General features: G+C 44.3%; 1 protein-coding gene across 3 annotated transcripts in view; it reads left to right on the top strand.

Annotated features, from left to right (window-relative positions):
- The window catches only part of EHMT1 (euchromatic histone lysine methyltransferase 1), a 121,682-nt gene that overhangs the window by 18,865 nt on the left and 77,404 nt on the right, over positions 1-25,413 (top strand). The window contains exon 1 of one of the 3 annotated variants that reach the window (XM_026860767.1): positions 456-547. The exons of 1 other annotated variant lie outside the window; for it this stretch is intronic. The gene's annotated coding sequence lies outside the window, so the exon portion shown is untranslated. Of the gene's footprint in view, positions 1-455; positions 548-22,928; positions 22,953-25,413 lie in introns of those variants that run through there. One more of the 3 variants, XM_026860768.1, reaches the window with a different exon arrangement.

The raw sequence follows: 25,413 nt of genomic DNA, 5'->3' as shown, positions 1-25,413 counted from the left end.
AAGAGACAGCCCCTCCCCCCCGCACCCCAAATTATCTTCCTGACTTTTTTAAAAGCAAAGATGAGCCAACAAGTGATACAAAAGAAAAATCTGCCAGTGAGAAGAAGCTATTTTTGACTTAAGATTCGGTGGATGAACTGTCCACCAGCTTGTAGAGAAAAGCCAAGATCAGACATTTAAAACGTGTGTCGCAGGGAAACCACTAGCCCCCCCCTCTTCCTGAAAGGGCACATTAACGTGAAATCTTTAAACCTCGTTGGAGGTGGAGGGTTGGGCAGAGATCCTTTCTAGAGCTCTAGGGAGGGATTAGCCCTTATTTTGGGGGCTGTTTAACTTTGCCTGTAGTCCTGAAATGGCATTTCCTCATGTCTGCAGCAGCCCTCATTTCATGAAATGGATGCAACTGCTGAAAAAAGATCTCGCGTGAGCATGCTCACTGGAAGATTAATCCTTTAGAGGGAGTTGGAGAGTTAAGCTACTGTAATTTCTCTGCAGTTGGCTGCAGTAAACAACTGCTCTAAAGACACGAGGAAAAAAATTGACGGAGGTATATGGGATTAATGTACATATCTTTTTGTGTTTCTACTTTAAGGTTGAGGGTTTGATAAAGGTTTTTCTCTAAGAGCTGGGGAAGAGGGATCTGTGTAATGATTTTATGGGTGACCTTCATGTTGTGGTTTCTTTTTTTCCTCCAGGCCAAAGTAATCCTATTTCCGTGCAAGGCCATACTGAGGCACGGGCTGACTTTCTAGAGCTGGGGTAGAGCACCAGGGTGACTTCGTGTTGAGTTAAATGATTATATGAGGTGAGGCCTGCTGCACGTTGAGCTGTGTTGGCAGAAGGGAGCTGAAAACACCTAGTCCTGTTTAGTTGTGATCAGAACCCAGTGGGACTCGATATATCATGCTTCTGTTGAAAAGAAAATGTATAAAGGGATTAGCTTTGATTGCCTACAGAATAATAGTTGTGTTTTTTTAAATTTTGCTTCCCCTTCTCCCCATGCCTGAGGAGCTGCAAACCTGTGTCAGATGGGGGAAGAAAAATAATCGTTGAGATATTTTGGCTTTGCTTTAAAGGATGATCACTTTTCGTATGTTGAGGAGAGAATGTCTTGCCAGCAAGGTAAGTGTTGCAGGCACACGGGTTGCATCAAGGTGAAACTGAGCTCCTTCCTTCCCAGTTGCTGCTTTGCGGGTGCATCCTGGACGAAGGAAAACCTCTCTTAGTTCCTAGTGAGTGAACAGCATTTTATCTACTCGCCTCCAGAAAGCGTGGGTGAAGGAGGATGTGATTTACCACCCTTGATGCTTTATATCAGCTTCTCCCAAATACTTAAAGCACAAGCGATGGAGGGCCAACCTGGGGGCTCCCAGGACATCAAACAGAAATACCTGGGTGGCTTGTTTTTTGTCAGGCTGCTTCAGCTCAGTGTTTGAGCTGGGAGAGGCAGTGCTCACTAACCATGGCTTGCATCTTTACCTCTTAAAAACATCTAGCTAATCCTTCTGAATGATGAGGAAATGGAGGTGAACTGTCAGCAAAAACTGCCTGACTTGGGAGGGGGGCAGGGAAGGGCATCGTTTTGAGTGTTATGTACCTAAGTGGAATAGATCAGTCCCCTCGAGCTCGCGCTGTTAGAGATTGCTCCTCAGCAAGTCTCCAGGACTGTGTACAAGTGGAAGAAGGGCACACCCTTCCTCCTTCGAGGAGTGAATAATAATAGATGCAACTCTGCCTGTGGCACTAAAAATTCATGTGTCACATAGCTATGACAGTAGTCCTGCTGTTACCTGGTGTTAAATTGATGTCCAATGGCAGCAGGATCTGTTTGTGATGTTGTGTACTGGAAAATGGCTTCGCATTTCCTTAGAGTGGTGTGAAGAAGGGAATAATAATTCAATAATTTTGCAAATGTCAGTGGCTCCCACTAGGTTCAACCTGTGGTAGCTGTCAGTGTACATGCGATACACAGGTGGATGCTAATGCTGTCGGATAAGTTCAGAAGGGCAGTTCTATTACAAACTTGTCTGAACTTGAGATGCTGCATATTTGAAGAAAATTTGCCACCCCAATGTTGAGGTTTTTGTTGAGGTTCAGTCCCTCCTTTCCAGAAGCTCTGGCTAGCACAGACTGTCTGTTCTGTGGATGGTTTTAGGGAACATTGATGGCTGTGTGCGTAGGGGGAATAATTAGCTACCAAATGCAAATAGATTGTTTCTTGCTGTTTCAAAATCATTGTAATTTCTATTGAGTATGGGTTAATTATATCTTCGTTTTGGTGAGTGTAAGGAAAATGATAGAGATATAGCAATATAAATCTATAAAGGGTGGGACACTGTTTTCAGAATACTGTTTTGGAAATTGTGAGAACAAAGACTCATCTCTTGGAGGACTGTGGTTCTGTTGGGATCCAGTGGTGTTGCATGTTTCTCAGTGGTGGATGAGTGTTTTCTATTTCAGATTTTTATCATATGCCAGCAGCATATCTGTCACCATGACACAAGGGGTTTTCAGTTTGGAAGAAAAAGATCAAATTCTGGTTAAAGTGCATTTGGTTGAAGGGCTGGGAAGTATTTTTTTGAAAAGCAAAGGTGAAAGCAAGAAAGTTAAACCCTAAAATTTATGATCAGGGTGTAACAGAATACATCTTTCACCTAAAGTGTCTAGATGGGGTCTAGGTGGGAGACTGCATTACGACTATGGGACCCAGAGGTCCCGTGGCAGCAGGACTGGTCTGTATGCTGGAGCAAGCTGCTCCCCCAGTGCAGGTCATCACTGTTGTTCCCTTTTGCAGTGGGTGACTTTAGGGAGCCTGGATCTGTCATCTGATTCTTTATTGCAACCTCACTGGGAAGAGGAATCAAGTTCATCCCTAAAATGGTTTGGACCCTCTTTAAACTTTTTCCTTTGGTCTCCAGTACCAGAGTGGGCATCTCTGACACCAGAAAATGGGGGAAAGGCTCAGAAAAAGCACAAAGGTGACACTATTTGCTTAGTGCCATGCCTTTGGGCTCAAAGCCAAAGAGTAAAGCCCTTCTCCTCTTCTTGTTTTAGAGTAAAATGGGGAAAATGAGCTATTTTCATTGGCTGAGGAGAGCCCCGAGCATGGAGCACTGTGCTTCAGCCTTACCCAGACTTTGGTGGCCTGCGGACTTTGTGCCTCTGGATCGGAGCAGCTTTTGCCACAGCCTCAGCCCACAGCTGCTTCCCTCCTGTGCAGGGCTCTTCTTTGCCGAGAAGACGTTCAGCACCTCTCCAGCAAGCCCTGGAACTGATAAGTCTGGAAGGAAAAAATAGCTACATCCAAATTTAATTTCTGTTTGGTTTAAAGTTTGCGGATGTGTTCTTGGGCTCTGCCAGAGGAGCTCTGCAAATCGCTGCTGGGGTGTTTTCAGGGAGTGGGCACCTTGCTCCCTGCGTGAGCCCCCCAGCCCTCTGGGATGGCTGAATGGAGTGGAGGTTGGTTCTTCAGCCTGGGCAGCTCCCAGCCCGGTGAAATGAGTGAATGTCAGCTGTGAGGCAGGCTGTGAACCCCAGCACCTGAGCGGATGGGGCACCTCTGCTTCTGCTGTGCTGGCTGTAGGAGCAGCAGCCTGCGGGGAATGAGGGTGGCATTGGGGGAGGAAACAGGCAGTGCTGGAACTGGAGTCACTTGGAGAGAGAAGAGGTGTCATCCCACCCCAAAACATTGCCCTGAGCAGTTAACTCACGTGTCCCGTGGGTTGACATGGATGGGGCTGTGCGGACTGTGGTGCATGCAGGGTAGGGGACTCCTGGATGCTTTTACCGAGATGGGTAGCTTGGGCTTTTCCAGAGGGTTCATTGCCTGAACTAAGAGGCCCTCTTCTTTAGATTTCTGTGAAAAATTCTGCCATATGGCCAGTTTTGTCTCTTTCTCCATCAGCATGCTTTGTTTAGTGGAGGAACTGAAACCTGAATTTGGGACTTGCTCATCTCTTTGGTATGGCAGCAGCCAAAGACTGTATTCAAAACAGAAAGAACAAAATAGAACTGAATCTTACAGGTGTATCTAAAGAAACATCATGCATCCCTGGCAGTAACAGGGAGGAGAAAGTTATTGTGCTGGGTAATATATTGCATTGAAGTCCCAGTCTTTAATAATCAAATAATGAGCACTTCAATGTCTTTGCTTCTCTCCCTTCTAACTCCTTCAGCCAACCTTTAGTCAATTGGCAATGACTTTAAAACCAGATATTATGAAATAAACCTTGTAATTATTTGCTGTGATGAATTCTTTTTCTGCTGTGAAGTTGTGTGGAAGGGTTTTCTGTAATGCGCGGCTTTTCTTCGCCTTCATGCCTTATCAAGATTCACTTTAGAGGAGGGGTTTATCTCCTGTTCTCCTGCCTTCCTGGCCATTTTGAAGTCCAGCTCATGGCTGCGTTTGAGCTTCCTTAACACCCTGAACTAGCTCCTTGCTGCTGCAGCCTTGCTTCACACCCTTTCGCAGTGCTCTCCCTCTGCCCTGAGCCCTTCTGCCAGGCTGCCTGGTCTCATGCATGTCCTGGGCGAAGCAGGGAAGGGTCTTGCAGCATCTCCTGAGCTGACCCCGGGGAGCCCATGGGGATCAGATGGAGCCCTGCTTTGAGAGGGGACTGGAGCGAACTTGAGAGCAGCAGCTGGCAAAGGGGACTCCCTACCCCCCTCTCCATGAGGATTAATAAGTGAAGTTACAGGCATGGGGGAAGGGGCTGCATTTTTTAACCTGGCTGTGAAATTAGTAGAATTAACTACGTTCCTTTGGTGGATGAGGCTTAATGAATAGATCAGTGTGGAGGACATGTTTGGGCTTCTGAGTGCTAGAGAAGCAATACAATGCGGTACGTTATGCTTGGAAAAATATGGTCTGTGGTGAAAGGGAAGATGGAAGAAAAATCCTGCTTTAATGACCTGCATCCACCTGCAGGGGAAAGATGGAATTAAACAGATCAGGGAGAGAGCAGAAACGTGGGAGACAGAGCTGTGAGCATGGCAGTGGGAGGATGGGTGGATGGATGGATGGATGGATGGATGGATGGATGGATGGATGGATGGTGCTGTGCTGGAGGATGCTGGTTTTGAAGGTGGTGGTGAAGTGACTTGGTGGGTCCTAAAAAAAAAAAAGAAAAAAGAAAGGAAGAGGGAATGAACTGCAGGTGATTCTTCGAGCGCCATCTAGTCTGTGACCTACTTGCAGCCACAGTGATTTGCAGCCAGAGAAGCAAACAGAAGAAATGGCTGTTCCCTGTGGGAAGGGCAGGGGTGCCGGTATGTGTGGGAGCTCTTTCTAGTGGTGCTCTCTCCAGCCGATGCGACGTGGCTGTGCCCGGGGAGCCTGGAGTTCGTAGAGCCACTGCTGGAGAAAGCAAAGGGAGCAGCTTTCAGTCGTGCGTTTCCCTCTGGTGTCACAGCAGCGGAGGGAGACGGTGCCGGATCCTGGAACCAGGCTCAGATTTATGAGCTGGTTTAAGTGTGTGGGCTCCTTGATGCACAAGCGAGCTCGTTCCCGGGAGGGGTGCGGGGTGCTAAGTAACTGGCCTGTCTGGGAACACGGCTCACCAGGACACAATATGAACAGTCAGAATTATTCATCCCTAACCTCCTTAATGATCCACTGCAAACTAAAAGTCTGCTTTCTCCCACTGTTGCTCCTTCAGGAGCCCCCACTAACCTGATCATTCTTAATCTCATCTTATTTTCCAGATCATCAATTTGATTTCTCAGTACTTTTACAGTCCTTCGTGCTCCCAGGAATCTGTACCTCCATCAATTATCTCTGTTTCTTTTTTGAGGCTGTAGCAACCTTGAACCATATTTTCCATACTATTTTTATAACTCACGCTGCTTATTAGAGGAGTCTTTCAGAAATAACTGTACCAGTCTTACCAAGATATCCCAAATTTTTCTCAGTAAATAATAACTTCATCTCTTGCTAATATGAACTTGAAGGCTTTCCTTTTCCTCGTGTTCACTTCTACCACTGGGGTTTGGGAGTTAAATGCCTTACCTTTAGCTTAATTCATATATGTAGGTATACATGCATGTCAGTGTATCGGATACTCCTTTAACCATGTTGATCACGATGCTGAGCATCTAGTGCTACAGACTGGCATCAGATAGTGGCATTGATTCGACAGCCGCTCTTCTCCTTTGCATTCATCCGCAAGCATTAGCATATAACCTTTCTTTGCTTGATTTTGGAACTGGTTCCAATATCTTCTACAGTGCTCAAAATCCAGATAAATTCATTAATCTTAACAGACGTAGTGTGGATTTACTGGGAGCAGAGCCTTGGATGGGGAAGGGACCTGACCCTAAAAATCAGTGACCTGCTGTTGTCAGTGCCCGATGCCATGGCTGCTCTTACTCCCACGACACCTCTCCCACTTGGACTAGGGCTGCCTCCACGCTGGGGCTGCTTCAGATTTACTTCTGTGTGAAATGAGGTTGAGAAGTAGCCTTTGTATCTTTTTTTGGGGTGTTCTAAGTTACTATATTAAATAAATTTTAAAAGTGGTTCTAAGAGTGTCTGAAATGACAGCTTTCCTCCTGTTGCTGGCATATAGGGAGTTATTTGTGAGTTAGCACTCCAAGGTTACTTAACTCCCAAACTTCTGCACTTGCCTTGCAAACTCCATCCAAGAAAATCTTTTATTTGGAAAGAAAAATGAAAAAAATTTCTTCTGTTTTTCATAACTTGTGAATTGTGCTCTTGTCTAAGCTGATTATTTTATTTATTCCAATAATCCTCTCTTCCAGAATAAAGGAAAATTAATTGTCTTCCTATTTCCATAATGATTTGCCCTTCAGACAGTTGCCAGGCAAAGTGCTTAAAACCCAAAATGAAAAGATGGTGAATGTTTAAAATCATTGAGCTACTGTAGGAACATGTTTGTATTTTAATAGGGTGGTATTCAAGTAGTCCCAGAGAGTGCTATTTGCTCTGTGTTCTGTAGGATTATGAGGGGGCTTTTTTTTTTTGTGCTTCTGCATATGAAAATGGGGTCAAGCCTGCTGTGGTAGATAGTGCAAATCTTATGTAGGATTTTGCTAGCAATATGGACTGCCTGCAATTGAAGCCCTAAAATTATCTGGCATTAATGGGGAGCGTTGTCCTTGGGCTTCGTTGTGTTTGTTTGCTGGGAAGGTGGCTTTGCTGCATTTCAGTGCCTGGAGATGGGCAAGAGCTTCCTTCCTTACAGGTGTGATGGGACAAGATATTCCCTGCAAGATCTTTTCACTGACACCTACCTGGTTATTGGTTATTTTTAACTTCCTCTGGCTGAAGAAAAAAGTTTACCTGATTAATTTGGGAAAATGCTGGAATGCTTCCTTAAAAGGCACAAAAGTGATGTAATATTCAGTGATGCATCTCAGAGCTAAATTAGAGCTTTTGTGGGTGCGTTGGTTGAGGAAGGGAGTTTCATATTTTATCAGCTAACACATTTATTTTTTATACCAGGCTATGCGTTCAGGGCACGCTGGCGAAGCTGGTGTGGAAGCAGTGGCACAGCTCCAGATCTAGACCAGCATCAGGGGAGTGGTGAATCTGCCCTCCACTTTGCTTTCCTGTTTTATTTCAAAAAGCTTTGAGAAATACATAAAACCTTGGAGCTGGGGATGACCGTGCTTCCAGTGGGGGATTATGCTGTGTTAAAAACAAGACTCTTGTGTAATGAAAGGGGTTTGTTGCCCAGTCATTCATGTCCCTCTAAGCATTGCACATCCAGGTGTGGGCTTCCAGGTGTAGGGACAGTGGAGGAGGAGCACATCTCCACTGTATTCAGGGAAAAGGTGCTGGCACCAGACCTGGATGTGGCCCTGGCACTTTCCTATCTCCCAGCATGACTGTAGGCACTGGGGACAGTTTCAGTGCTGTGTTTCAACACAAGAAACCACAGGGCAATAAATTCCTCATTTCTGTCGTATGTTTCCCTCTCCCCTCCTGTGAAATTACTCCAAAGGAGCAGAGTGTAATCCATCTCAGAATAGAGAAGGGTAGGAGTTAATTCATTTTCATGATCTTCCTGTAGCACTTAGTCCAGCTAATAGTAATTTGACTTACTTGGCTGCTACAGTAATCCCATAAGGGACCCACTGGGAGAAGGCTGGGCACAAAGGACCCATGCCCCCTGGGTATTTCCATTAGCTGAAGAGCACATGTGATCATCTGTTGCATTCACAGCCGAAGTTTTGTGCTGTCATCTCAAGCAGAAGAACAAAGGAGGTATCTTAATACCACCCAACTCCAGGAGACTACCCTACCCAGGTGAGACAGCGGTTCATCGCCCAAATGTTGCATAGCACAGGGCAGGGAGGGAGACTCTCTCCTGGTTAGAGTGAGCTTAGGGAACATAAAATCAGGTGTGTGAATATTCTTCTCAGGTCTCACCTGCTGTGCCGTGCATATAACAATCTTTTCTGTTAAACATGATAAACCCAGCAGGGGAATTCATTAACATGAGTCCCAACAGACTTTAATTTTGCCAAAGATTGATTTTGAATCACTCTTCCCTACTCTTAATAGAAGACATCTCTCTCTGCTCTCCGTTCAGAAGTCCCGGTGGAGTGTGGGTGTAGGCTGCAGCATTAAAACTGCCCGGTTTTGTTTGTTCTGTAGTTGGTATGAATTGCTGTTTCTTGTTCTTGGTGCACTTGGCTTGTTGTGCATAGCATGGAAGAAGTTATCCCAGACAGAGAACACTCAGGTGGCCACCTCCTCTCTGTTGAAAGCTGCCTGATGATTTCAGTATTTTAGGCTCAGTCTTCTAAATCACAGATAGAACTGTATTTCCAGCTAGTACAAACCCATACAGTTAATCGAAATAGGTGAAAATAATTTACAGCAGTTATGGTCCTGATGTGTAGGCAGCATAAACTATGTATGCATGATGTGGAGGGAGAAGCCTGAATTTATCGGTCACAGAGTCTTGTGTAAAATAGCTCCATGCTTGCTGGTGTGGTTGCCAGAAGGGCTTTTGAAATGGCAAAGGTTGTGAAATTGTGGCAGGGAACATCAGAGGATGGGAGCTGGGCTAGAGGAGGATGCAGTGCCCCTTCCTACAGCACAGCAAAGACTGGAAAAGTGGGTGTTAGTGTCTATACGTTGCAATGCACCTTCCTCATGCTCCAGGCATTTTGTGTGCTAGGCAGTGACCTATAAGCCTTTTTCGAATGAGAAGAGTTTTACAGACATCGCCTTTTCTCCCGGTCTTTTGATGGCTCTTTGCAGGAGTAACTGTGTTTGTTAGCTGGGGGCTGTTACTAGTCCCATGAGACAATACTGCTTTTGAAAATTAATAAATTTTTTTAGTTGCCACCACTATACTGATAATCTTGTCCTTTTGTCTCCTGTTCCCTGAGGGAGTTTTTGCCCTTCCTGGATCTCATCCTGATCCCTGCTTGTGAAAACAAATCCCGGGTTTCTGATGAAATCTGTTGTCTGATGCACTGCATCATCTATGATTGTGCAGGGAGGAAAGGAACCAGTGCCCTGCCAGAATAGCAGCATGTTTAATGTTTTGCTTTGGCTAAGGGAGTCCAATCTTCCTTTCTCTGTATTCCCCGCCTAGCTGAAGTAAAAGAAGTTTATCATATTCGGGTCCTCGAGTATTTTCTCTTGGTCTTGTGGTTAGGATTGATTATTGCACAGCATCAACAGTCTTTCCTTCCTCTCCCCTCGCAGCTCATCAGCACATATATTACATATGCACCGGAGGTGGATTGAAGGGTCTAACGGATCTCCATCATTAACAATGAGCCTGTAAATGAATGTTTAGTGCTGGCAGTAGTATCACTCTATGTTCTGGTCTTTCATCCTCTGGAGCTCATGGACAAGAAAATTATAAGAGGCAGACAATGGTAGGTGCTACCCTGCTTGAGCTGCCTGTTCAGCTCCTCCTGGTGAGCAACTCCCCCAAGAAACACCCATGTAGTCCTGCCTTTTGGTGGGAACAACTTGTTTTGCTGTCTCTGCTGCGGAGCCACCGGGGCTGACTGTTTTTTCTGGTGGGCACCTTCGTGATGAACTGGCATTCCCCAGATGGTAGCTCCAAAAGCATCGCTAGGTCCTGTGTATGAACTTCAGGTGGAAGAGGAGATCACAATGGCCATGTGTCTAGTAGGCTGCATCTGTGTAAAAACAGATTTTCTCTTATTTTTGTAAGGTCAGTAGTATTGTCTGCTTTGAATGTTTTATTTTGCTTTTTCATGGTTGTGGTTTTCTTTGTCTCCATGCACCTATAACGTCACAGCGCTGAGCACAAGTGTTAACTATAAAATTAGAGCCATCTGTGAGGTCTGGGACTGGGGGTGGGGAGGAAGGGGAGGCGTGGCTTACAAAAATCTGGTTAAAAATCAAACTACTGGATTTTGAGTGACAGTTCAGTAGTAGCTGCTTGTCTCTGTTTACTTTTCCTTGGGATTTGGAAACTTGCACAGGCCCTGTACGCTGCAGTAGTAGGTGGACACGTAAATTTGCATGGCGTTTCACTAGCCTTTTGGGGTTGGACTGGGCTACATCTGGAGGGCTCGTTTCTCAGCACTGCAGATTTGTTGCTTTCCCCACAGAGCTGCTCTCTTAAGAGACACCAATAGACGTTTGCTATAGATACTTTGTCTGGATTTATATATATGTAAGTCTATATATTTATGTGAGAGTGTGTGTATATGGTTTTTTATACATCAGACTGACTGAACAAACTTTCTTCTTTCTGAGTCACTGCTGCATTTTGAAGCAGGTGGAAGAGTTGCCATGGCTGAGATGATGTTTATTGGGCCTTTTTGAGGTTTCCAGGGCTCAGAAAAAAATGAGGTATGATTTAGATTTGGGAGAACAACAACAACAAAAAAACCCAGACAAAAAAATCTTTATCACATTTCAAATCTTCCATCTTCCCCCCACTTCCAAATGTGCTTTTTAAAGAGTTACAAATGCTTGTTGGCATAGAAACTACAGAATCTGAGTAAAGCATGCAAATGTAAAAGGAGCCATTCTGCCTGAGCAGCATGGACTGAGCCTCTGCAAAGCTGGCTAAAATCTTTTCCAAGGCAAAGAAAATTGTCCAGATGTTGCTTGAATTATAATGGCACTAAATATTTAGGTTTTTCAATTTGTACTTAAATCCAAAAAAGATTTAAATGTAGGGAATGCAGATCCATTACCAGTGGGCTTTCTTTTCTTACGAAAAAATTTGTAGTCCAAAAATATTGCTAAAATCTGTTTGGCTCCAAGTAGTGCCAAATCGTCATTAAAACATGTGGATATTTCTGTGGTTTAATCTGTTAGAAATGCATTCGGGATCCAGTTATGTTAAATTAAGCAACAATATTGGCCTGAATGTTGTTTGAAATATTAAATGTGGCAGTCGGAACACCAAGCAAAATGTTTGCACATTTTAATCGCTCGATGAGTAAATTTTTTTTATTTTATTCTGAGGAAAAATCGAGAGCGCTTAAAAACTGTCCCCACTCGCCTCGATTCGCCTCCTTCCCCCTACCAGGCTCCGGGAGTGGTGCAGCATCCCAGCTCCTCACTTCCCCTTCCAGCGTGGGGCCACGATGGGATGGAGCCGTGGCGTGCCGGGAGGATTCTGCGTCCTTTGAGCATGCTCCTCGCCACCTCCCCTGGTGTGGAGCGCGTGGACGTGCCGGTGTAGGCCTCCAAAATCCTTGACGGGAATCTAAACAGCCAGCACGGCCAAGCAGAGGTATGCATCACGTTAGGCTTTCCTTAAGAGGTTTTTACTGCTGATTCTTCACTCCATTGGGGTTTCCTAAAGATTGCCTCGGACAAAACGCCTCCAAACTGAAATGGCTCAGCGGCACGTAGCAGCAGGTTGTCTCCTGGCTAGTTTATCCCTCGCACCGGAGGCTGGGGCAGCATGGAGCCTCTGCGCTGGCCAGCTGTGCTCTGCGACGGGTGCTGCTGCTGGAGGGCTCCCTCTGCGCCTCTCCCTTTCCAGCAGGTAAGGCCGTGGATTGCAAAGGTGCTTCGTCTTGCCGACTATTTATGTATCATTTTTCCCCCCCAATTGTTAATTGCCTCACGGTAAGGCAGGCCTTTTTTTTTTTTTTTTTTTTTTTTTTTTTTTTTGCTTTAAATGCAGCTGTGCCGAGGAAGGGCTTCACTGCTGTGAATGTCGGAGGGGATGGCAAAGGGAGCCATGAAATGCTGCTCAGTCTACTGTGCCTTGGGACACATTCGTAATATATAGTATGTAGAAAATATCATTGCTGAGTGTTTTTTATAGCGGGGTGTGGGGGACTGTTTGTTTTTAAATTTGACATATTGCAAAAGTAGTTCTATATTGTTGCGTTGTTCATTGTTTAAGGTTAAAAATGAGGGTAGTCGGGTATATTAGCAGTTTTTTTACAGTCTTTTGTTTTGGGGCCTTTTTAATTGCGTGGCAGCTTGTGTTGTATTAAAATGAGCACCTAGCTGGAAAGTGGTACAAAGCAGGATCGTGTTGCCAGTACCTGTGTGTGACTTGATAGCATTCACGCCTCTTTGTTGTCAGACATAAAAAGGGCAGTGTAGAAGGTTGGTAGGCTCAATATTCAACCATGCTTTACTTTTTCTTCTTTTCCTTTTTAGTATAAAGTGCATACTTTTCTGTGGGATAGCCTGATTTTAAAAAAACCCACCACCACCACCACTGAAGCTTCAGCACAATTTCCTTTATTATTTTAATTTAAAGTATAGTAAGTATATGATGATAAATGGGGATCGTTAATGATTCATGATGGAAGAAAGCAAGTGAAAATCTAAGGCATAACGGAATGGAGGTCATTGCTGTACACGTCCTCTGCAAAAGCAAATGAGCATGCTGGGGAGGGGAGGCAGAGGTCTAAAGTTATAAGAGAAATCATCATCAGCTCTTCCTTTGGCTAGTTTTTGTGTCTCTGAAATGCACCAGTGGAGGGTCCAAGCTCCAGCAAGCTCCCCGGGAGGAGGTCTGATGGCTCCCTCATTGCATTGCTCATCCCGTTGTCCCTCTCTTGGTTTTGTCAGCTTCACTGTAGGGACCCTGTGGCACAAATTCAAGCAGATGCTTTATTTATTTAAGCAGGGGATTTTTATGCTTAAAATGTGTTGCTAACTTGGACCAAAGTGCCTTGAAGCTTGCAGAGTCAAGGCTATGATCGGTGGGAGAGGCTCAGAGGCTCGCTCTTCCCCTGATTTGTGCGTTAGCTGTGCAGGACTGGCCGAGACCCCCTTCCCCAGGGTGACAGTGCCAGCTGCCATGTACAGACCTTCTTCACCTATGGGGTCCTCACTTTTTCAGAGTAAGCATGAACTTTGGGAGGTTTGATTAAGCAGTAAAGCCTGGGTTACCTGCAGTGTTGTATGAGAAGGGGTATCTGATGTCGCCTGAGCCTCTGGCTAAAAACTGTAGACGTGCAAAGCTGCAGCATTGTGGCTGTGGTGTGCGAGGGGGGGACTTCAGTTCCCCCACTTGTTTCGCCTACCAATTTTATTTGCAAAGGGATGATTCTCTTCGTTGTTGGACTAGGTTTGTATTTTTGCTGCGCTGATACTTGCTTAACAGTTCGCCTTACAAGTGGGATAGGGGCAGCTGTTTAAAACGTGAATTTTCAGACAGGATCCAATATGCATTTAACAGAGCAGCACCATTATCTGGGCAGGACAAGGTAGGCCAAGCTTGTAGAAAAGTACTGAATAAAGGACAGAGAACCAAAAAAATTCTTCCTTGTGTTTCCACATATGTGGACGTGTGCATATTTGTGTTTAGTTATACACATTATCACTTTTCATTGGTCAGGTGTTAATGGGGAAGAGTTTCGATTTATTCTGAGGTTATATTAGGTTACCAGAGACTATTCCCACAGCATCAGTACCTTCCTGTCTGTTGGGTCAGTGGAGTGTGTGTATATCTTTGGAGTGAATTTGGTGGGTTTTGAGACTAGAGCAGGGATCTTGTCAGGGTTTTTTGGGTTTTGGTTGTTTCCATGTGGGCTCACTCACTTTCAGAGTCTGCAGAATAAAGCAGTTAAGCCTCGTTGTTGCCTGCACCTCAAGGTGAGCAGCAACAGGATCTGTGTTTTAAAACTTGCCCCAAGAGCATAGTAAGAAAGGATTAGAAAGAGAGAAGTGGGATGGAGAGAATAAAATAGAAACAGAGGAGAAAGAAAATAAAGGAATTAAAAAGAGGGGATGAGAGTACAGAACAGAAGAGAAAAAATGCCATGGATGGTGAAGCTTTGACATGAGGGATTGGTCATCTATGCATGTGAACAACTGCAAACAGAAAAAACTCTGATCCCAAAGCAAGGTTAAAGGAAAGTCACCTAGATATGTAGGATGGGAAATGGGTGAAGATGGTAAACAAAATGAGGGATTGAGAGGCAAGTGCTGATTGTTGTCTCTGCAGCAGAATGCAAATACTTGCTTTAATTGTCCTTTATGCTGGTGACTAGAAAGTGATACAAAAAAGTCTCCTGAACATGGATGGAGTGATGAATGGGAAGGACCGACCCTTCCGTTCTCCATGGGGAGCACCTCAGAGGGTCTCTGGTTCCCATCATGGGAGAAGGCAGTGCTCTACCAGGCTGAGAAACCTGATTTTGAATGTCTCCCACACAACCTGTGAATGGTTGAAGGGAGAGGAGATTGAGCACAACTGTACCTGGCTAATGACTGAAGGCATTGTGTAAGTCACATTTTCTCACATCTGTCTTAGAGTTGTGTCACAATCTTTCACTGTCCGCAATGCTGAAAGTGCCATGGTTGCATCAGGACAGGTGACTGTTTCAGCACTTGCAGCCCAGTAAAGACAAAGCAAAGAATTTTTGGACCTCTATAGCTAGTTTTAAGTTAATTTGCAATCTCGTCCTATGTATCCTTACTAGCAAAGACAAGGTAATATCATTTTAACCTTCATGTAACCTATCTTCAAGTAGCCCTTTTAACACAGACGTGCTTTGGCTTTTGCAGTCCGGATAGATCCTCCATTTAATTATCAATTACATGGTGAGAAATAAATTAATTGTGTCACTGACAGACATTGCAAGTCTGGAAGGCGTGAGCTCAGTGGAGTTTGCTTCTTACTGAGAAGTTTGCCTTTCACCTTTAGAAGTGCTTTATATGTACCTGACAAAATATTTGGTGAATTTTTATGATGAGATACAGGCTGAGTTGACCTTGATTCTGTAAGGAGCTTGTTGTAATGCAGCTGTGCAAATCACAGCTGGATCCACTGGGATGTAGCTCTTTAAAACAAAATGATGGCAGCAACCTTCCTTCTTCCCAAGAAGACTGACAGACTCCTGAGGGTGAAGTTAACTGATGAGTGCAAGGCAGCGTTATGGGGATTAGAAATGAGGTATAAAAACCTGGTAAAAATAAATGGATAAGAATCCCTCAAATTACTGGACTCTGTTACTTTATATACACCTTGGTGTCCTTCGTCCATCCCTTAGACCTGAACAGAAGGTCCCCTTTACTGGCATCCCACCCTGCAGAGTTAGTCTTGCTGTATAAACATGTGAGACTGGCATTTTAGACCGGTGTGTACAACCTACACCGTTGCAGGAAAATCTGTATGTACTTGTGTTACTTATGAACTGCATTTCTCTTTTTTGTTTGTTTGTTTGTTTGTTTGTTTGTGCATAGCAGTGGATGCAGCCTCTTCTTGGGTTTTTATAGTTTAATGTCAAACTTTGATTTATGATATCCATTCAGTCTCCTTGGGAATGGGGCATATTTAGATTAGCAGTGGGAGATGCAGGGCTTTACAGGAACTTCTGCAATGCTTTTTTCAGTATGGAGAGGAAGAAGAGTGTTAAATGCAATTTGAAATGGCAGGCATTTTGGGCTGCTTTACAGATGATACTTTCCTCTGTTCCTTCTAAAGAAGGACTTAGGAAAATAAAAATTGGTTTTCCAGGCATGTTACAGCATATTGATTTGTAAATATCCACCCTTGCAGGTTTTCACACCAACATCTGAGCCATGTCAGGAAAGGGGAATATCAAAAATACTATTGTGATAATGGCAGTACCCAAGGGATGTTCCCATTATAACCATCTGGGCTAATGTCATTATTATCATGATCTTTCTTAAAGGGGGGGAAAAAAGCCCTGACCAATCCTCCTTCTAGGATGAGGATATTGCCTACCTACAGTCAAGGCTTAGAAGCATTTGTGTTTCTGTTTGGTGTCTGCTGACACCTTACCCCTGCTTGCAAGGAGAAGACAGGAACAGCTGTCTCCAAGGCAGGCTGCAGACCCACAGGGCTCTGGAGGACCCTCTCTTGCAGGCTCAGGACGTTGCTTGAAGCCTGCTTGGGCTGGAATTATACTGTGGGGAGAACAGTGCAGGGTACGTACCCATTGAAAAGGATTTAACTTCCTCTCAGGATTTTTGCTTTAAACCAATATATCACTAAGCCTGCTTATTTGGGCAGGGCATATTATTTGGGCATGGGCATGTTTATTTTGAAGCAGTCCCATGCATTTCAACAGGGACTGTTTTGGAGGACGGCTGCCAGTGGCAAGCCCTGTACCTGTGGCTCCAGGTGCTTTGCCAGACCAGAGCCGCAGCTCCCACCTCGATGTTGGTCTGTTGTGAGAGCTGAACACGTTGAGGAGGCAATAAGAAAGCTAAGTGATGTTTGCCAGGTGATGTAGCAGCTCTTTCCTGACTCTCACCCGTCTGGGGAAGGATCAGCCCGCAGACTGTGCGAGGCGTAACGACCGTGTCGTGGTAACACTGTGCAACACCCTCCCTCCGCTGACGGTGTCTGGCTCTATATTGTCAGCTGCTGACTGGCAGGGAATCCTGGAAATCTTTCTTGGAGGACCATATTCTGCCTGGCTGGCTGTTTTTTCTTGGCTTGTGTGTGAAAACAATGCTAAAATTCAGCTCCCCAAGTGCACCAGGAGTCATTAATCAAAGGCACACGGGAACAAGCTGTCTTGGTATGATGCTCTGGTTCTGGGTTTTGAAGTCAGTGACAGGGATGATCCAGCCACTAAGTTTCATGTGAAACTCCAGAGCTTTCAGCTACCAAGCAAATGTCTTACAAAACTGCTTGAGGAATGGAAGCTGACTTCGGCAGTCCTTGAGTTTGTTTAATTGAAGCCTGAGAGTGATCAAGTGGCTGCTGAAGGCCAGCATTTGGCTTCCTGTTGAAGAATAATACTCAATTTTGGGTTTTTTTTCCCCATTGCTTGTGCAGTTCTATTTTATTTTATTTTTGGTAGTATTACTGATCCAGAACCAACCACTTGTGCTTGCCTTTTCTGTGGGGTAAGGCTGCATGAGAGCAGAGGGGAAGCTTCCAAAGGTCCATGATGCACATTTGAATTCAGCAGATCAGCACCAGGAGGGAGAGTCTGGTCTCCATACAGAGCACTGGAAGGGTGAAGATCTTTCCTGTTCTTTGTATAATAAAAATAGTGCAAATGGTCTTTTATCTATGTGCACCACTTCTCCACAGAAGGCTCCTGCCTTCCCTTGCTTTGCCTATAAAAAAGATTTCAGATTCTGTGGCCAAGAGTGAGAAAACGAGAGGGGCTGCTGCTGTGCTCTGTTGCAGATGTTCTGCAATGTTCATCTTTCCCCGTTCTCTGGCTCATGCCTCTGAGAACTGGTTACATTATTGCAGCATTTTGTGGGGTTTTTCTCCTAGTGTTTGGCTGTATTTTGAGTCCCCCAGTTTAAAGTTCTAACAAAATTAAACTCGGTGCCTCCTTGTGAGGCAAGTAAGTGGGCATTAAACATGGAGGAGGGGGAAAGGTGGGAGGATTTCAAGGAAATAATTTTTTGAAATAGTGGTTTAATTGTTTCTGTGAAACCAGTGCTTAATTTTCAAGCGTACTGACCATTTGCACCTTGCTGTAGTGTCTCTACATCTCGAAGGAGGTGCAGGCTCTCAGCAGCTTTGAAAGACTCTTGTCTGAACTGGCCACCCAAAATCACTGCATGACTCTTGATTAGAAATTTGAGCTTTCATGTGGGAAGGCATCAGAATGAGCTTGTCAGTCTTAGACTTGAACTCTTAAGTACCTTCCTTACATTTGTACTCCATAATACAGCAAGTCTTTAGCATTATAGCTTGGGGAGCCCAGGCAAATAGGATGGTTTAATGATTTGGGCATTAAAATAAATCCCATGACTATCATCCCAAATTTAAATCTGTGTTCAGCAGTCTCTAGACACATGTGGGGCTCACGGCATCCATCAGCCCTTTGTTCCTCTGATAACTTCAAGCAGCACACTGCAGAGGCTGCCAGGCTGGAGGAGGAAGAGAAAGGGAAGGGAAGGAATACTTGTTAGATTTGTTAGTAAGTGGTGTAATCTCACTCTATTTCCACATTCGCTTTTGTTTCAATACAATATTTTCACCTAAGTGTTTGCTGGGTGTTTAATGCATCTGCATTGAAAAACTGTAAGAGAGCTTATTGCCCTTGCCCCAGGGGCTTTGACTTGCAGCCCAGTTATCCAACAAAAAATTTCCAAGTAACTTATTTAAATTTATGATTCCTGTTGGTTGACTCAGATGTGACTAACTTGTATGAGTCTGGACTGTGTCCTGGTGTCACACATTCACCCACATGGCATTTGCCTGCTTTCAAACTTGGCAATGGGCATAAAAAGCTCCTTAGTAATTGCAAGTTTACTGTTTTGGATCAGCATTTCCCCTCCAAAAACATGTTAGCTACAGGGAATATTGTACAGAGGGAGGAAATACTAATATATTTATGTACATTGATGTGGGTTTTTTTGTTGTTTTTGTTTTTAAATAATGGAGGATGAGATTTTTTTCAAGGGAGCTTAAGTGCTCAGACTTCACTGAGATTCACAGTTATGTCATCCCAAAAGGCTATCCCACACATTCTTTGCTGTCCCAACTTGGTCAGCTGAGGTGACTCAGGAAATCAGCAGTAGGGCATGATTTCACATCTAGGTCCCCTATATCATGTTCTTCTACTCCATATGTTTGTTAAGGACCACCCCAGAAATTTTTGGCAGTTAATTCTCCAAGCCTCAATTTTCCCATCTGTAAAATGGAGACATTAATATTGCCTACTATTCCCATCTCTTAGTATAAATTGCTTTACAAAAAGTCTTAAGTATTTTTACTGTTGGAATAAGCAAATCACAGCATATCTGTCTGGTTCTTTTTTCACGGTGGTGTTTAGATGCTTTTTTCAGTATATGCTCTGCTTTAGATTGGGAAGAACAGGATTGTTTTCCTGGCTCTTCCCCCAGAATTCATGCTGGCTAGAACAGACTCCAGAACTTCTTAAGGCTGTGGCGTTGGTTGGAATAAAACTAAGAAATTACAATACTTGGTAAACGGTGCACACCATTGCAGAGGGTAGGCTGGGGGATTTGTTTCTAGGATGAGTTGATTGCAGCAGGAATGGAAACCTGCGTTAGTCGTGTTGAATGCTCTTCAGCCCCATTTGAAACAGTCAGTGTGCTGAAAAGAGATTAATTTTTCATTCTCTAGGGTGAGACATTCCGGCAGTTCTGATGGACATTTGCGGGCTTTGGGGTTTTTTTGGTGCTTTTTGTTTACAGTTTACCCTCCAGGTGGCTACATTGGTGCTACTGTGAGCACGTTCAAGAAGACAGCAAGGCTGCTGGCAGTGAAGTAGCATTTGCAAGCTCTGAACCTCTTTGGAGTATCTGGTGTGTTGGAGTCCAAGGCCTGACTTTCAGAAGTGTGGAGCATCTGGGGTTCACATCAGCTTTAGTGCTGGACACTGGCTCTAGCAATGACTCTAGCAATTCTCCAGGGGCAGGGAATTGTAAGGCTTTGTCCTTTATGTGGAGGAAAGAGGCTTTCCTTGCTCCTTTCAGCTTCTGTTCGTGCAGCTCCCTTGGCTTTTTCTAATGTGGCGATGCTAATAGGAGCAAGAGAAGTTTCAAGCTCTGCTCCCTTGAATATGAAGGTAATCTTCTCAAGTAGAGATCAACCTGGCCTCAGCCCAAGCGTGTTGTGAAATGAACTCTGTGCTGAGTCAGCCTCCAGTAGGGCATGTTTAAGGAGCCATAATTTTATTTGCTGTTCTCATGTGTGTCCATTTTATGCCATATCTGACAGATTTTTTGAAAGGTGCTGAGCTCTTGTAATTCCTGACAAAGGCTCTGGAGGGTGGAGGTACTGACTGCCTTTGCAAATGAGGCTATGGATAACTTCTCTGACACTTTTGCCCTCCCTCCTCTTTCTTGCCTGCACAGAGAGGTTGTGTGTTGTCGCCACAGGATTTACTGCCTTCAGTGTGAGGACCTTTGATGTAAGAAGGCTCAAGCAGAAGAGTTATGGCTGCATAAAAAGGCTGGTTCCCACTTAAGCCCTAATGCATGCCCTCCATGGGAAAAAGTTGGGCTTAAAACTGGCAAAACATGTCTAGAAGATGTTACTGCTTTCTCTTTTATTAAGCTTGTGTTGACTCTTCAGTCTGTGTTGAAAGCAGGTGTGTTTTGAGCTGTACTAGTGTATCTTTTGGAGCGATATGATAGGAGCAATATAGGATTTCCCTCTTAAATTGTTCCTCCACTGGAACCAGCGTACCTAGCCTAGGGTAAGCAAATGACTCTGGCTTTACTTTTTTTTTTCCTACCTGTCCCCAAGGAAACAATATAAATGCCATGCCTCGAGTGTGTATCTATTGAGGGAAAAAGGGATTTTTAAATAGTGATGAACTGTGGTTTTCCCTTAGTGCAGCAAGCCAATTGTTCATTAGTGAAATATATTAATAATTCTCTTATGAACCTTGTTGGTAAGTGAATCTGCTTTAATTCCTTTGTATCAACAAGAGCAAAAAAAAAAAAAAAAAAAAAAAAAAAAGGAAGAAAGCAATGCTTGCAAATTGGTCTTTGTTTCCAAGGAAACAAACTTGACATGCTTGAGCTGTGCTAGATGCAAACACTGCTAGATTCAGCAGACATGCCTCGGGATTATATGGTCTGAATATTATTTTTAAACTACCTTCAATTTAAAGGCAGGGGAGAGGACGAGAATAGAATTTGTCGGCAGGGTTTACCAATCTGTGCTTAATGAAAGCACTGTGCAGTATCTGAAGAGCTGCCTAAACGTGGTGTAGAGAGAATTGCATCCTGCACTGCGAATGGAGGTCCCTGGAGAAGGGGCAGCCAGGGGCCGAACGGCTACCGCAGGGCATCGGTCCCGGGGCTTCCGTGCAATCCCTCAGTAGAAATAGAGGTCTGGGGGGAGCTAAGCACATGCTCTCTGTGCTGAAATGTGATGGTTTATCCTGGGTCACTTTACTGAATGTTTGTGCTCGAAAAATATTTTAGTAAAATGCAACTCGCCAGTGCTTGGCTTGAAAGGCTGCCTGGTGTTCAGAAGTCAAATGCAAATACTATCCCAGCTAATTTGCTAAAAAGCTGTAGCTTGATGTTGAGGACTGGGCTGAATTTATCAAAGAAGAGATGAGAGAACAACATTCTGAATTGTTTGCGTAGTGCATCTGACATGAATGTGCTGTGGACTGATGAAAATCTTGACTTCAACTTGGCTTATTGCATTGTAGAGAAAGTCTCTTAGTATTTTTGTGATTACCTTGGAAGTTTGGTTCAGGAAAAAAGCTGGGCTTTGACATTCATCTGTCACCCTGATTTGATAAAGTAACTTGATTTTTTTTCTCTTTTTTTTCCTCTTCCTTTGAAGAATCCAAACTTCAGCACTGAAGCAGACACTGTACATACATGGCAGAAATATTAGCCATGCATGCACGGGAAATGAGCATCGCTCGGCAGAGTGCACACACAATTAATGGATTTGAACATCCAGCGGTTTTTTTTTGGCTTGGGCCCAACATGAGGAATAGGGTATGCATTAAAACTTTGTTGGAATTAAATAACCAATTTTGTCCTGGTCTGCAATGCTTTACTTCTGCAACAGTTATCTTTGCTTTCTGGAGTAGTTCTGTGAGCTGGTAGGGATTGGTAGGGGATATGCAAAGGATCCATAGGGAAATACAAGTCTTTAAGGAACAGTCCGGTTCCATGTGCAGGTCACTAGCAGCATGCAGGGCTATTGTCCTCTGGCAGAGAAAACGCCTGGTGGACTTCAGCGCTGTGTGTCTTTGCATATTTTGTTTTTTGGAAAACTGAAAAGGATCAAAAAATTCCTCTATTAATTCTTCTTTGAAACAGGCTTACTGCTTTGAGGAGACAAGGTAACGATGGAGTAATTTCAGGGCTGAATAGTGAAAAACAAACCTTCCATAAAATTCAGGTCCTTAAGAAAACATAGCATGAAGTGTGTTGTACTGTAGTCTCTTTTCAGCCCTCCTTCTTCCTGCTTTTTAACCTTCTTGCAAATGGAGTTAAAATACTCTTCAAGGTGATAGAGGGTAGACTGGGGTAGGTTTAGCTTTAAGATGGATGGGAAGCACTATTTGCATTGTGAGCTAAAAGCCTCAGTTGAAGCCCGTTGGGGGAAAAAAAATAATATTAATGGCATTTCATGAAAATATTGTAATTTGTGGAAGGTCCAGAGTGAAAAATCTGCTGGTTTGAGTGTCACTAGGAAATGCTCATTTTTGCACAAGGCTTGCCTGAGACAGGATTTTCCTTGCTTTTGTTCTAAAACAAGATGCTTGCTGCCTAAAAACGCCTGCGATCTCTGCAGCAAGAGCTTCACCTCCTTGACAGAGGATGGAAACAGGAAGGTTGGCCGCATCGGGATGAATCCTGCACCTTTTTTTTTTTTTTCTTTCTTTTTTTTTTTTTTTTTTTTTTTTTTTTTTTTTTTTTTTTTTTTGCTAATGACACTTCCTTATGCTTACATTTCATTAAAGCTCTGAAATGGCTGAAGATCAGCCGGTACTGAGCATGCTCCAGGGTGGAGGCTGCACCCATAGAGTGAGATGGATTTGTGGCTGGAGGAGTGATAGGCCTGGAGTCAGGATCTGGAAGGACCCAGCAGCTCCCCGCAGACGGGACAGAGGTAGGGCAAATCCGGCCGATTCCTTCCTGTTCCCCTGGGCCAGGGGAGCGAGGAGACCAGATGAAGTAAAAACTGTTGGAATTGATTCAAAAGCAGCATAGTTAACCACTGACACGAGATGGCTTCACACCGCTTCCTGCGGATCAGCGGGGAGGGGTTTTAAAATACTGACCTTTACTGACTGGTGAACCTATATAAAGAACGGACCTGTCTAATGTTAGGGTGGTGACATAAAGCGACAGCAGGCAGGGGCTGGCAGCGAGGGCTGCGGGGACTTGCTGGTTTGTGCCTTCAATATTGGAAGGCATGTGATTGCGTCTCAGTCGTGGGCTGTGCGGCTCGGTCGCTAATTATTATTAATGGGAAGCCTTGCAGGGCACAGACCTGCTCTGCAGTTTAAATCTAGATCTGTCTGTGATTGTGGGAGGGCGTAAGAATGTAAAACTCAAACTCCCTTTTGGGGGCTTATATTTCATTCCAAGGATTGCAAACAAACCTTGCCACATCAGGTCCTCCAAACTGGCAAGGAGAGGAGGGAATATAGATATGTTTATTCCTTTGGCTGAGAGATTTTCTGTGCTTCTTGCAGGGGTTTGACATGTTGGCGAGTGGGTTTGGGGGAAGGAAGGGGATTCTGTAAGTTGTGCTAGGTTGGGCTCTTGGATTTCATCTGTAGTTGCCAGCTTTTTACAAGGAATGTGTAAGCACCGGCAGGTATGTGCTGCATGAGCCGATTGACTCCAGTTGTTGTACAAGCAAGCTGCGTGGTAAAGTGCCAATAAAACATTTACACTGGCTCTCGATGTTTGTATTAGTGAGGTGTGGGGAAGATCTTGACTTTGTGCGGAGCAGGGAGGGAGACGTCGGCCGCGAGCCTCAGCCCTGGCAGACCCTGTCTCCTGGGGGAGGTGTGTTATGGGGTGTCCACACTTGTTTCAGCCTGGCTGTAAGTAAAGGTAAGGCAAGAGGTTTGCTCTACTTAGGGCATTGTGACTATGTTGGTATTACAAAGTTAACTGTGTTTATTAACAGAAATCTCTGATCATGGTCTATCTTTAGCCTGCGTGCAGTAAGGTAGATTGGCTCTTTCTTCAGGGCAAGTCTGGCTGCTTTTCATAGCGCAGTTCAGGTAAAAAGCAAAACACAGATTTTTATTTTATTGCTCTGTCCCAGGTGATAGTCTCATACAGTTGGGTCAACCTGCATGATAATTCACTTCATTACCTAAAGTAACTTGCCTATTTATTGCCTGGTCCTGCATTTCTTGTGTATCCAATGCTTCCTCGGTGTTTTCTGAGCCTGTTTGAGTGTCAGCCCTGCACTAAATTGGTGACCAGCTTGCTCACTGGTGTTGCTTTTACAGTCCCTGCGTGAAAGTCTGCTGGAGCCTCAGTTTGCTGGCCGTGCACAACTTCTCTAACTCTTTAATGGAGGCTGGCTTGTTTATGGTTGGATGAATGCACAAAGAAAAGTGTTTATGTAAAATAAGCAGCATTGTAATTGTACACTGGAAGGAAAAGGTTTTGATTTTCTTTGGCTCAGATGGGGGCTGCATTTACAGCTTTCCAGAATTGAACCCGGTGGCTTTTTCTCCTTGTGTGACTCAGGTGTTGAGGTGATCTCAGCCCCAAGTTACCATGTATGGTCTTGCTCCCTTGATGAGGAAATTTGACTTAAACAGTTTCAGATGCTGGAAAACCACTCGTGTGATAATTTCCTATTGTGCTTGTGTGAAAGGTGTAAGGTAGCCTTAAAGACCCACTGCCACCTTATGGCAGTTGCTGAAAAGCAGCTTCTTCAGAGCCAATTCTGTATACACATCATGCTTGCTTCATTTCTCCCTTCTTAACTAGTGAGATTTGCATGAAGGCTGGAGCTTTGTTTTTAAAGAGTTCATCTGCTCCTTCTGTTCCATGCAGAAATTTTATAATGTCAGCAGAATTGCTTGTAGAGCCATCAACTGTGATATTTCATAGCCGAGTTCATGATTTGGGGAGAGATACAAAAGCATCATGAGGCACTGATTCTCCTCCAGTGAAGAACTTGCTTATTTTCACGTGAATGCTCTAATCCTTTAAAAAAATAGGTGTGAGGTCAAAGAACAGGGACAACGTTGAACACGTGATGCTCATCGGCAAAATCTACACCCGAGCTCCAGCGTTTGTTTCAGTGAAGTGTTGCAGCAGAAGCAAGATTGAATGTGAGCAGCCATTTTTACAGCCGGCTCTGCTGGCAGAAGACTCCTAATAAGCAGGATGGCTTTGCATTGACATGGCTCTGATCCCCACCCCATCTACTGTCCCTCAAATAAAGCAATAAAACAATTTGCCTGTGGAGGAAACGGTGAGTGTGGTTAAAGCGATGAGCTTGCTCAGTGTTACTGAGATGGAATGCTGTATTTAGGACCCTTTTTGAACAAGGCTGTGTTTGTACAGTAGAAGCTCTTGATATGCGATAGCTG

This window comes from Athene cunicularia, assembly GCF_003259725.1.
Source record: "Athene cunicularia isolate RWA chromosome 17 unlocalized genomic scaffold, athCun1 chr17_part1, whole genome shotgun sequence".
Taxonomy (NCBI): Eukaryota; Metazoa; Chordata; class Aves; order Strigiformes; family Strigidae; genus Athene; species Athene cunicularia.
The sequence above is the reverse complement of the archived record's forward strand: the minus strand, read 5'-3'. Positions and strand labels throughout refer to the sequence as shown.